The 12,551-nt window shown below is 51.4% G+C and overlaps 1 non-coding gene across 1 annotated transcript; it reads right to left on the reverse strand.

Annotated features, from left to right (window-relative positions):
* Nucleotides 1–1,041: 1,041 nt before the first annotated feature.
* Nucleotides 1,042–1,123, reverse strand: COL26b_003730. The gene has a single exon. It is a non-coding gene; the product is annotated as a tRNA-Ser (tRNA).
* Between the last annotated feature and the right edge of the window lie 11,428 nt (nt 1,124–12,551).

A 12,551-nucleotide genomic window follows, 5' to 3' on the forward strand; every position in this document is an offset into this window, starting at 1 on the left:
AACGGGACGTGCTGACTCCGCCATCACCGAGCATCAAAGACCGCGACGCGACGCAATCTGAGCAAAAGGACAGATTGAATCATCACGGCCTTATGAAATCTTACAGAGCTCGCGTGACTGCCATCTCGTTTCCACAGGCAACCCCTTTCGAGTGCAGCACTCGGGATTATTCTTCGGGAATGCGGCTTGCAGGCGGCCGCTAGCCATACACACCGACACAAATGCGGTCAGCGGCGCGGCCTGCTAATACCACCACATCGATCAGCCTGTCTAGCTAACTGATGGATATCTCCAAGATGGTGGTCATACTGAATCCCTCGGATATCGCTTTCCCAACGCCTCGCCTCTGCGTCCCCCTATTCCAACAAAAACGCACCTGCCCAAAAAAGAACATGCACCATCACCGCAAAGAGAAACTCACGCATTGAAGGTGCTGGTCTTGGCATTTGCGACGGGGCCCCAGAAAGAAAATTCTCGACGTTCTACAGACGAGAGAATTACAGAAAATAATTCGAGTCAGGAGGCGGCTCAAGAGGAAGCCGCGCCGCAGCCCGCTCCGAGCGCAGACTCAGCAGCAGGCCACCCCGCTTCAGCATTCGAGACGTCGGAACATGGACGCGACTTGATGCCGTCTCGCCTCTTCTCTCCTCGCCTTCAGTCCGAGACTGCGGGTTGCACGTTGTGTTCGGAGCCCCCTCCAGAAACGACGACCGGGATCATGCTTGGACGAGCAACCTCGAAACCGAACGTTCTTTTCTGAGGATCTTCAGACCTCCGGATTTGAGACTGTGACATGGCTGATCCTCCGCCCTCCCTCACAAGGTGACGGTCATTCTCCCGTCTTTCCCGTCGTTGCGGTGTCGCAAAGCGACTGTGTCCCGTGCGCGTGTCCAATCGGGGATGACTCGGTACGATTTGCAGTTGCGAGGCGAGACTTTTTGAGGATTTGAGTGATTTGATGTTGCTGGGTGCGGCAAAATGAAAGCCGGTGGGTTATTCTGTGAAGTGTGGAAATGTTGTCAGGAAATGCAAAAAGGAAGTCGACGTTGGCCTGATTCGAACAGACGCTCCCGAAGGAACAAGATTTCTAGTCTTGCGCATTAGACCACTCTGCCACAACGCCATTGGTTGTAGAAGAGGCGAGGGAATTTTGTACTTATGAAGGGCTGCTGCGGGAGTCTCCAATTTTGGAGATCAGTTGGTGGGGCGTCTGCCGGCCGCTGTAGCGTGCGCAAAGCGTTTGGCGGCTTCTTCACGATGAGATGCCAGTTGTATTTAAGCAGTTACCAAATCCCTTTAGAATATACCACGACAATTATCCGTGTCAGACTCGCTTGACTGAAATTCGCGTCGTTGGGGTCGGTTGAATTGGCCATCCTGTACTTCACCTATGGCTTATGGTCGGATTAAGACGCCGGCCACTCTACCGGAGCCCAGAGCTCTGCGGGGTCGGCAATCATGACTTTCATTAGTATATTCCGCTTGGAATACTAGAGTAATAACGGCGATTGTTCTGCGTAGTAATATGCGGTGCATCAAGCTCAGGGTCAAGGCGATAGGCGGCGAACGAGACGGGAGTGATTTGTGCATATAGTGCCGGTGGACTCCATCACTTTTTCCATTGCACCGCTTTCCGTGGTTGCATGGTATCGCTGGAGAGTGTCTTACTGTAGCATGAACGGCAAGCTTTTATATACGTCAATGGCGTGCCCGATTCTGTACTGAGATCTCGTGATACTTCTTCTTCCACAATACCGGGTGCGGCATGGGAAGTTCTCTGTGGGCGGGGCTTCTGGGCGGATATATAAACCAACAGGCTTGGTTTAGATTCAACCAGAGACAATCATGTCGAGTACTTGCTCATTTTGGTGACAGGTTCGTGACCAACCCTCTCAGGCGGGAAGGTTACTCTGCGTCGGGATGTGGTTTCCTTCATGTGCGTGTCCGCAGTGAGTAGCTTTTGAGATGTATACGCTGGAATATGTTCTAGATAGAGGTGATGGATGAGGTTTCTGAGGGGCTGTGAGGTGTCGAACGGCGGGTGGTGAGATTGTGTCTTCCAGGTGATCGGGTCCAGGTCTGAAGGATGCCATGAACGGCATTTTCGATGAAGCAAGGACAGTGGCAAGGCTGACTCTGCGTGTTCTAGGCTTATGAATGAGGATCATGCGTCTTATATATGTTTAGATTGGCTGGAGAGGCGGGGGGGAAAGGTGCGTTGACGCTGTGATTTTCCAGGGTGAGCTTGGGATGCTGAGAGAGGCGTGGGCTAGGCAGGTGTTCACACATTTACACATATATATAGTTATGGAAAGATGATGAATTAAATCCCGGACACAACTAAGCAAATCCAAACCTTCTTTGCTTCTTATTCCACAAGTTCATGGCTCTGTGTACTGAAGCGGCCGATGTACCTCCCGTTCGAGACCCCAGACCTCATGAGAGAGCATACGCGTCGCCTCTGCTTGTGGAATATTGTGGTATGATACGCAGAGGCCGGAACTCTTCCAGGGCTGCTCGCGTGGTAATTAGCACCTTACAGTACTATGGCAGCAGAAGGCACAGGCGGGATGGGGTCCTGTACGCCTCGAATGCATTCACTTGATTGGGGACTTGATTCCATGTTTCTCATCAGCTGAATATATAGACACTGGCTGGACATTGTGGTGCTGGATCTTCGAGAGCAAGGAGAGCAAGTCACATGTACCGGGACTTCCTCATGAGCTAGTGAGGTTTGGAAAAGGACATAAAAGGTTGCGGAATAGCTTAGAAATTATCTGGCAAGCAATCGTAATCATCAATATCATGGTCGTTTGAATGAGAAGAAGAGGGAAGTTGCTCTCACGTAGCCGGGATGAGCCAGCGTATGAGGAGAGCAAGGAGTTATCAGCTGCTTCCTCAACCAAGCCTACTTCGCGTGGCATTTTGTGTTTTTTAAGGAGCATATGGGCGGAATAACGTATCAGAATTGATGAGGGCAGGGGTTTATGTGGAATTTGTTACGTGCGTACAGACGGATAGGCTGGGCGTACTTTCAGTAGGATGGCTGTGCGGGCATCAAGTCTTTATTAGACCAGAGAGGGACTTTTCAAAAGAGACATATTTTGTGTTATGTGCAGACTATTGCTGAGATTGTAGCTTATGAGCTTTAAATACAGTGCACGTTGGCCAGCGTTTGCGAAGGCATCTTCAGCATATGGCGATTGACGATAGTCTCGATACGTGAGGCAGTGGAGGACCATTGTGGACCTAACGTCTTCTTTAAAAGACCTTGCAACTCACAAGAATGCTTCTGATTCTTTTTAGACACAATAAGCTGTGATCAGGATCGTGGTCTTGCTCCCTCAGTATTCCCTATCTACTGTAACGGGCTGCGTTAAGCCAGTTCAAGGCGAAAGCTATATGTATTGAAGGTCCGATGTCACATAGCTTGAGCCGTCCATTTGTTGGTTATGCCTGTGCGAATATCATGGAGATAGAGATGACAGCAAAGGGTGACTTGAGGTTGATATGACTTGGTGTCTCTGTGCCTGGTAAGTCTTTGTGAGCTGTGTGGCTCGGGGACAGGAAGGACTGCGCTGGCATCATTGAACCTTCATCTCTAACAGCCAGGACGTATAAGATCCGAATGCATTTGCTTGCTGAGCTATCATTTCATGAGATGAGCGCTTTTATATGACGGCAAATGTCAAGCTTGAAGGCTACCAGCTTCGCCACAGGGAGGCTGAGTATAAAGTCCAGCGGTACAGGCTGTGGATGAGAAGTTCCAGACAATATCCTCCCGAGCTCATGCTCAGTGCTATGTTTGGCTTTCATGTGAGCGTGATGACTGGGATCTCGTAGAGAATCTTGACATTCGAGCAAGTTTTCACAGACGGCTGCAGGTAACATGTACTTAGCATTCTTTCTCGCGGTCGTTATCTTTGCCCAGATATTGTAGGCAATCGAGATGAATGCTCGAAGAACAGCAATATGGAAATGAAAAACTTGGCGGATGGTGATATGGGAATTGGTGAGAGGAGTTGGCAGATCGTGGGCGGACTTCAGGTGCTATAGTAAAGGGGTAGCAGCTTTACCTAAGTCCAAGGCTTAGCCATTAACTGCTGGAGACGACACAGCTCCGTGCGATGATCTTCATAAGAATGCGACATATCCGTATCTCCTATCGACAACACGAGGTCTGTGGTTTTGGAAGATATCTGGGTATATTACTGCCGGAAATGATTGACTTGGTTCCTCTGGTAACAATACAATTGTACCATTTGGGTTGGATTATTGTACGCCGATCACGAGTACTTTGTCTTTCAACATAGAGTTCCAGTACCATAGGTTATGAAGGCCGCTTGGCACTATCAAGATATCGGCTCAATACTTGGCTTATTATGCTTGAAGTATCTCAAATTGGTGCTCAATATCGTACGAGAATGATGGATGGAGACGGCGCTTATAAGGCGATCAACATTGAGTCCGAGGAGATGTTGTTGGTGAGCTGGTTCGCGGTGGAAGAGCTCTGCGCCGCGCTGTCTCTCGACTTGATTGCACAAAGCTCTCGAATTCATTGCAGAAGGGAGCAAAGACCCTCTGATTGTCTGCATAGCCTAATAAGAAGGAAGATCAGGCCCTAACACTGTGAAAGACGTTCGGAGACAAAGGGTGGGCGGAACCACTCAGCTCAGTTGGTCGGAGCGGATGCGAATAAGTTATTGCCCTTGACTTGGGCTTGAACCTATCTTGTGTAAACTACATAAAGCCGAAAATGATTCGATTCCCTGAGGTGGTGGCCAATTACAAGCACATGATCTCCCGGGGATGGATTTCCTCGTATGTACCTTGATGGGAGCATGGCGCGCTCAGGAACAGTCTCAAGATGATGGGAGAAGGTGGTGTGTGAGGTGGTCTATTGCGGCGCTGCATTTCATCATGTTGTCTATCATCGTTTGTAACGTATTCAGGTTTGATCCAGCCATGCTTGGTTGGCTATGTGCGAGGAGCGACTGCAGGTTATGATGAGACTGTGAGACGGGGTAGGGGAAAGACTCGATGGTTAGCTGGTCAAGGTAACAACCCAAACTGAACCAAAAGCAGCGGGACATTGTGCTGGCTCGTCCAAGTCCAATACATGCTCCTAACCTATACACTTTAATATAAGATGAAGCGACTCATGGTCTGAGGGTGTATGCTAGTGATGTCGATTGACATCACTAAGATTGTGCAGTATCATACTTATGTCTAGTTGCACAGGGACTTGATCATTCTAACGAGACTGCGAGTGACTTTCCACGATAGCAAAATTGTATATATATGTTGAGAGAGTCGTAATATTGACTTCCTTCTTCAAATGAGACCTGCAATATCCACTCAGACTTCAGTCTGCATGGCGCATGGTCGGCACAGGCTTCATAATATGCTACGTCTAGCTAGGCCATGTATTACTTAGGTTTCGCCGAAACTTTCATGAAATTAGCTTCTATTTATCCAGGAATGCGCATAAGTCAACGACAGTAGTGGACGAAAACGCTGTGGATAGAGGCGCAGCGGCCAACAAGGCAGACGGAGTCGGACCCTACCGCCTTTTGGTGCTTGATAACAGATGATGATCTAAAAACCCCTGCTGACATGGAGGCCAATTGTTGCTGTTATGTGTCTTCTGCTTCTGTACCGCATCTGGCGAGTTGCTCATGGCGCATAACGACGCGGCCAGAGGGATCTTCCAAAAGGTGTATATAATGATCATTGACTTTGAGAAACTGTCTCAGTCTCAAAAAATTCATCATGTAGCCTTGAGGCAGTCTAGATTTCCCCCAGGAATTATACGTGAATTCTACTTGTTGAGATATTCCATTGTAGAGAGCCCTGATCTCAGCGTGAGATTTTCTAGGTTCTCGTCTCTTCTGGTATCAAATGATTAGATCCCGAATAAATTGCCGATGGAATCTGAATTCATTCTTTCGGAGGCCGCATGTCGCCACTAGAACTGACTGTCTCCTGATTCCCACCTCTGCCATACTAGTCTTCCACATAAGAGGAAATTCTCTTCCATTTGGTTTCTACGAGATGATAGCTCACCTCAACTGTTATATAACCCTCTTCACACACCCATAGACTTCCCGAAACAGTCCTTTGAAATGCAGTGAAGCTCAGGCATCTCACGATCCTCTAAGCCGTGGTGACGGTGACCATATAGAAAAACTGGCGGAAAACATCCGTCAGTGAGACCGCACAGCCAAATGCGAGGGACGCACGACACAGAAGTTACTGTCGTAATAAAGGCGCCTGAGCAACCCATAACGAAGCGCGGCATGATGAGACAGTCGGCAAGCTTCATTTAAGCATGGTGCCGCTCGAGTGTCTGGACTTTCTTGGGGGCGAATACTTGGAGGAAGATGCCAAGAGAAACTATGGTTGATACTACAAGAAAACCCTCAACTGTGGTCTTGACCTCGTGTATATGGAGTTTGCATGACAAAGGATATATTAGAGCAGTGAGTGCGCATCATGCACACACACTATTGGGTGCTGTCTCTTGGCATGAATTCAGGCCGCAACAAATACCGCTTTTTATGGACGCCGAGGTCCCTCTGCCGAACGCTCCCATGAATCAGAAAAGACACAGAAAAGCTCACCGCACTGACATATATAATGTCGTCGCGGCCTCTCATAGCATCGGCAGCTTCGGGCAATGAATTTGCACGTCTGGATCGAGATGGAGGTCGTCTGCATCTACCTCGTTCGTAGTCAGAATACTGAAAAAGCTACATGAAAGAACTGCGCAAAGTGACAGATATAAGCGCTATCGAAGCGGCAAAGTCGCTGCTTAATTATGCAAGACGAATAATATCAGAGCAGTGATGAACTCAGCGGACACGAAGTAGCATCCACAAAGTCGTGTTTCCGAGATTGTCGGCTGCAATCGGGAAACTGCCATGTTCAATATCTGTGCCTCAAGAAAAGAAGCTGGCCTAGAAAATAAAATATGACGTCAACCAGTCAAATTGTGTGTTGTGGTCGCTGGATATCTCGCTGCCCATCCTTTTTATAGGTCGGTCGCAGGTAGTAGACTAGCTACCCACAGTAAGAACCACGCGGATTCATCGAGGACCTGCCACCCAGTGAGGAGCCATGTACTCCCGAACCTCGGAATTCGTTTGAAATCGATGTTGGGTCATTTCTGTTTGGCTTTGTTGTCATCAGCAGCGCGCTCGATGCTCAAAACGAAGCCGGCCGGTCAAGTCCGAATTTCCGGGACCGAAAGTGGAGCCGCGGCGCCGGACTTCCGGATCTGGATCCGTGTCCGGAGTAGCCGTGCAGCCCTGTGATAAGCCCTTTATCACTGCAATAGCATCCGGCAAAACTCCCTGCCATTAGAAAGAGAATAAAGTATGTTTGGAAGGCAAGGCATTTCGAGATTTCACCTGGTGCTTATGCTCACCTGCCATCGTTCAAACCCAGGATCACGGCCTGACCCAACTATGCTCACCTACGTAGACTGCTCTGAAAGTTCGATAGTCGGATCGGCGACGCCTCTGCCGACTCTCGGTTTCTCATGCTCACTCGGTATCGGTTTCCCGCCTACCACACCCAATACACCCGAGGCACTTCAAACTTCACCGGCGGTCAAACTTCAGCTTACGGCGCCGGCGAAGTTTAGCTGAAGCTCAACCTCCGGCGGCCTCGGCACCCGTACGCAGAAGCCTGCGGCTCTCGCGGGCAAGGCGGATTTTAAAATTGTAACTAGGTGCTAGCCTTGCGACGTTGACGTGGTACCACGACGCAGCGCGCCGCAGTGTTCGGGACCTTGCATACGAGGAAGAATTGGACGGCATGCGGCGAGCCTAATTTTAAAGCGACTCAGATTTCGACGCTAACCGCCCTACCGGACGGTCTGGAACCTCAGTTTTCCTTTTTGTTCTGGCTGCGTTTCTCCTAGTGGTGGTAGGTGTTCCCGCAACGGTAAAGTTTGATTTGACTTTGGGAATATTGGCCCTAAGGGGGAAACGTTCATCTCAAGAGTTTCGGCATTGTCAGACGCTGCAGAGTGAGATGACGGCGGTTATAGAGGCCATCTTAAGATTGACGTCGTGGGAGAACAACTGCAACCCCTTGGTGACGAGGGAGATCCTTCGACTCAAACGTCTGACGGCGGAACGATGGTGAGTAAGCGTTGCTGACGCCTAACCTGGGCTGAGAACCTTCCCCAGTCGCCGCATTGGCTGAGGGATATCCAGATGTTTGATGCTTAATTCCCTCCAATATTAAGGCTTAGACAATATCGAAATAGCAGGCCCAATAAGAGCCGGGATAATGATCACCTGTAGCATTCCGACGCGATCCTCGCCAGGGCTGGGAACAAGCCGACAGGCGCCAATGCGCTGTTACACGGGCGAAATCCATGTCCAACGTAGGACACATCCCGCGAGAGGAAAATGGAAGTTTCCTTTCCCAATGAGTCAACGTCATTCTCGTATTTGGAATGAGCTTCCACGCTTGTGGCTGTCCCTGACGTTTAATTCAGGCGTTGGCTGGAAGGCACACTCTTTTCCCATGTGCTAAACTCGACGACCGTGTAACAGGTTGAAATTGAATTCCCGGCGAGCTGGATCTTGTGAGATCGAAATATGGCGGGTGCCTTGTCTTGGCCTGTTGGCCCAGGAATAGCAGCCGTTAGATGAGTCCCAAGTCTAGAACGGTGAGAGCAACCAACGGCCCGATGTGGGATGGATGACGGAATGGGTAAAGCCATGTCACTGGCCGGGTCGGAATCCTCGCCTCACTCCACATACCATGTGTCCTATGTCTCGTATTGAAGTCGAAATAGCGAGTACACGAGAAAAGACATCATGCCAGATGGGGAAATGCTCGACGGTACCTGTGGTATTTAGGTAGGCAGACAGAGCTGGATCTCGCAGCGCATGTGTGAGACCAGACGAACCGCCGTATCGCCGTCATGCCAGGCAAAACAAAGTGTGGCTTCACGCTTCGCGACGATGGCAACCCGGGCAACTGGTCAGGTGCTCTTCTGGTAGTCAACTCCAAGCATCGCCCGCATGTCGAGTGTGGTCCCAAAGGGGCAATGATTTGAGCCGACGCCCGGACTTCGCCTCGGAGTTCCAAGGACCGGATCAGGGCAGAAGAAGACGCCCGGGTAAGTCGGGCATGTTGGCTTAGGTGAGGTAAGAAAAGCAGAGCGATTGGGTCGAAAGATGGCATGTTAGATGTGCCCTGGCAGCCTTGCTGGGTGAGCAGGTGAGCTCTGGGATCGGCGCCGCCGGGACAGATCTTAGTCGACAGACGGGAGGGGAGCGGAAGTGTGGCTGTCAGCAGAGCAAACGATCAGGCGTTTTGGCCGTCATGGAGTCATGTGTGGCTCCTCTGAGGGCGGCCATCTCTCTGCAGTGCCGTAGAGGCAGACCGATGTTCGCAGCGGAAGACGGCGGAAGACAGACCGGGGTAGGAGATGGTCTTCGGTCTAAGGGTTATGCGCTGTCAGCTGGAAGCCGGGCATCTCTCGTGTTTAGGTGGACGATCCTGTGAGACATGCATATGCGCAGTGTAGGTGCGCGAATGAGCGGGAAGTGGGAGAGAGCAAGAAGTGGAAGAAGACTCGCGGCGGGGAAGCAGAGGCAGCAGAAGCGAAGGCATGGAATCAATAGTTCTGATAGCTGAAGGCAGAGAGATGGCGGATGCAGTCGGTATTGGGTGTCGGTGGGAAAAGTCTGGAGAAGATGGCATAAGATGGCATGATGGAGAGAGCCGCGTCCGGCGTCATCACGCACCCGTGGTAGTGGCGTTGAGACAAGCAGCTGCTGCCCTGTGAGATAGAGTTAAGGTGTGTTGGTAAGAGAGGAGGAACAGGAGAATTTTGCTCACTAGGCAGGGCGGCGCGATGTTCCTTCCATCGTCTGCTTGCTTTCTCATCCTGCTGGAGGTTTGGCAGGTGAGTGGCAGGTGTTGCTAAAAGCGGGAGGAGTTTTGAAAAGCAAACGGGCGATGCTCTGGGTGAAGCAACTGCCCCTGACCTTGTTTGCAGCGAGCGCCCACCTAGCGGTGAGGGAAGACAGCGTCCTTCCACAGCTGTGTGGCCAGTGAGATTTTGCTGTGAGCAGCGGTCCAGGTGCTGTGCTGTCGCTGTTCGATAAGGTACGCAGTCACGCACTGACGGCCGGCACTGTGGCTCATTGCAGGCGCTAAGCTATTTGTGAGCTGCGGCAGAGGAAGCCACACCTTATGTGGAAATACCGTGTCACTAGCATTCCTGCGCACTACTCTCCATACCTTTTGCTTCTGCCATGCACAGTAGATGCCTCCTCCAGCACTGTAAAGCAACATCTGAGATGCATGCGGGATCCTGTCAGATTTCCCCCGGCCACAGCCCTCTCATCCTCTTCTCCCCAACAACCCAATCCCGACCTCGCAGCCATTTCCCACCTCCACGTTAAGACTCGACCCTTACCTCACCACGCGGCATACGTTAGGCTACAGGGCAGAGACACCTTTGTCTGCGGCATAGCTTCCTTCCTCCAGACCATGCGGCTGCTGCTATTGGTCCAGTCACGGTATCTTGACCTGCAAGCCATCATCCATCTCCCATGTCCTTGGAAATGACTCCCAGGCCATCCCGGTCGAGATACCGCCGACTTCCACCACATCAGACCATCGCGTTCGTCTCAAATGGCTATTGCGGCTGCTACTGCTAATCTTCGCTGCAGACCTTTCTCAACGGCTCCAGGGCCTGGGTCTTTGCCCTCTTCCCCTCATCCTTCTCATCGCCTTGTTCGCCTAAAAATAGCCCCCAAGATGCCGTGCACCAACGACACAGCAGCAGTAGTGGCCGCAGAGACGGCTTCTCTGAACCCTGCCTGCGTCGGCCGATGACTCTCCCGCCTCTGCCCTAGGGCGTCAACATGGACAGACTCAGAGACAATCATCGATACGAGCACCGACGGTGCCGGGCGAGCCCAGGACCATGAAAGGACCGACTCCAAACTCAATGATTCGCCCAGGAACCGCGAAGCTTAGTCACTGGACGGTGCCGCGCTGGCTGCACCTAGACCGGCCGGCGAATATCTGCCACCTCGTGACGAATCACACCTCTCCATCTCCGTGCTTCCCCGAGTCGATCTGCCCTCGATATCGTACTTCTCCATGGCCGCTACCACCTAAGAAACGGTGTTTTTGCTTTTTCGTTGCCTGCCACTCGTATTTGCTCACCTTCTCCTCCGGCCTCTCGCACGAAATGTCCGGTGAGTCGACTTCACCGCCGACTTCACTGCTTCTCAACAAGAGCAGCAACCCATTTCGCCAAGTCTTGCATCCTGCAAGCCGAACAGTGTTTTTGCGGGGGGTTATTGGCGGTGGAAGCGGGTACTCAGATCCTGTCGGCCAGCTCAGACCTTCCAGCAGTTTGGCTCCTCCGCCGGCTGAGCTCCTGCCAAGTACTCGACTCTCCGCAACATACGAGGCTTCCAGCTGAGCTCGCAAGGCCTAAACCGCTTCTTTACCAAGCCCGCGAGGGTGCATATCGTGCTGATCTCATTCGAAATTATTGCCGGTCGTCTGCCAGTCACGTCGTCCGCCGGATGTGGTCAGACCTTTCCCGGCCGGCGCGAGTACGCCCTAATAACACATCAAGACACCCTCCATCTTACATCAGAACTCTGAATGTACCATTGCAACCTGACTTCCATATTGGATGTGCTGACTCTATGCATACCAAGTGCCGAATTAGGCGTCCATCGATGGAACGCAGACCTATGACAGCACGTGTCTGGCACCGAGATATGACATACAGGTTTTCCTGCTAGTGGCCCGTCAGCCTCATCCTTCACCTATTCTCAGCCTCCGTTACACGGGCCAGTCACAGTCGTCTGAATTCGGGGCACCTCATATGCATAGGGCAAATATTGGACACGACAAGGGCGGATCGAGGGTTCAATTTGGGGATCTGACATGATCCGCTCTCCCAACCAGCGATGTCGTTTTCCGTCTGCCTGGCTACTGCACCCACGGCAAGAAGTAGCTCAGCCTCTTCCCGGATGTGTCCACATTTGGCTTCTCCATTCTCCACCGTTCCATAGCGCCGGTCAAGCCAAGACTCGACTTTACAGAGAAACCATGTTCTACCACCTCCACACGCGAGCATACCATCTCCATCGTTCCATGCCGTGTTTCCGTATCCACATCGAACGGGACCTGGCTTTGTTGTTCCCTCCATGTCAGAATGAGGCATGGCATTCTCACTGCCCGAGAGGCAGGGGTGTGATGCACCTCACCTCTACGCACACCTCTAGCTCTCACTCACACTCGCATCATGGCCCTTCTGAAGGACTGTACATTCTGCAGACGCCACTCTGAGCTCTCGAGCCTGCAAGTGCACCGAGACTATTGATGCCGCCCTCCTAGAAAGGCTAAGGCGCAGTTGAGGCATCTTGATGATACACAAGTGTATATAATCTACTCTGTCCCTCACGGATCTCGAGATATTGAAACACCAAGTCAGTCGCTCATCTCCTATTGTTTAGTACAGTCTTCTCCTACTTGCTAGCACATTCACC

This window comes from Colletotrichum chrysophilum (assembly GCF_026319265.1).
Source record: "Colletotrichum chrysophilum strain AFK26 chromosome Unknown scaffold_21, whole genome shotgun sequence".
Lineage (NCBI taxonomy): Eukaryota > Fungi > Ascomycota > Sordariomycetes > Glomerellales > Glomerellaceae > Colletotrichum > Colletotrichum chrysophilum.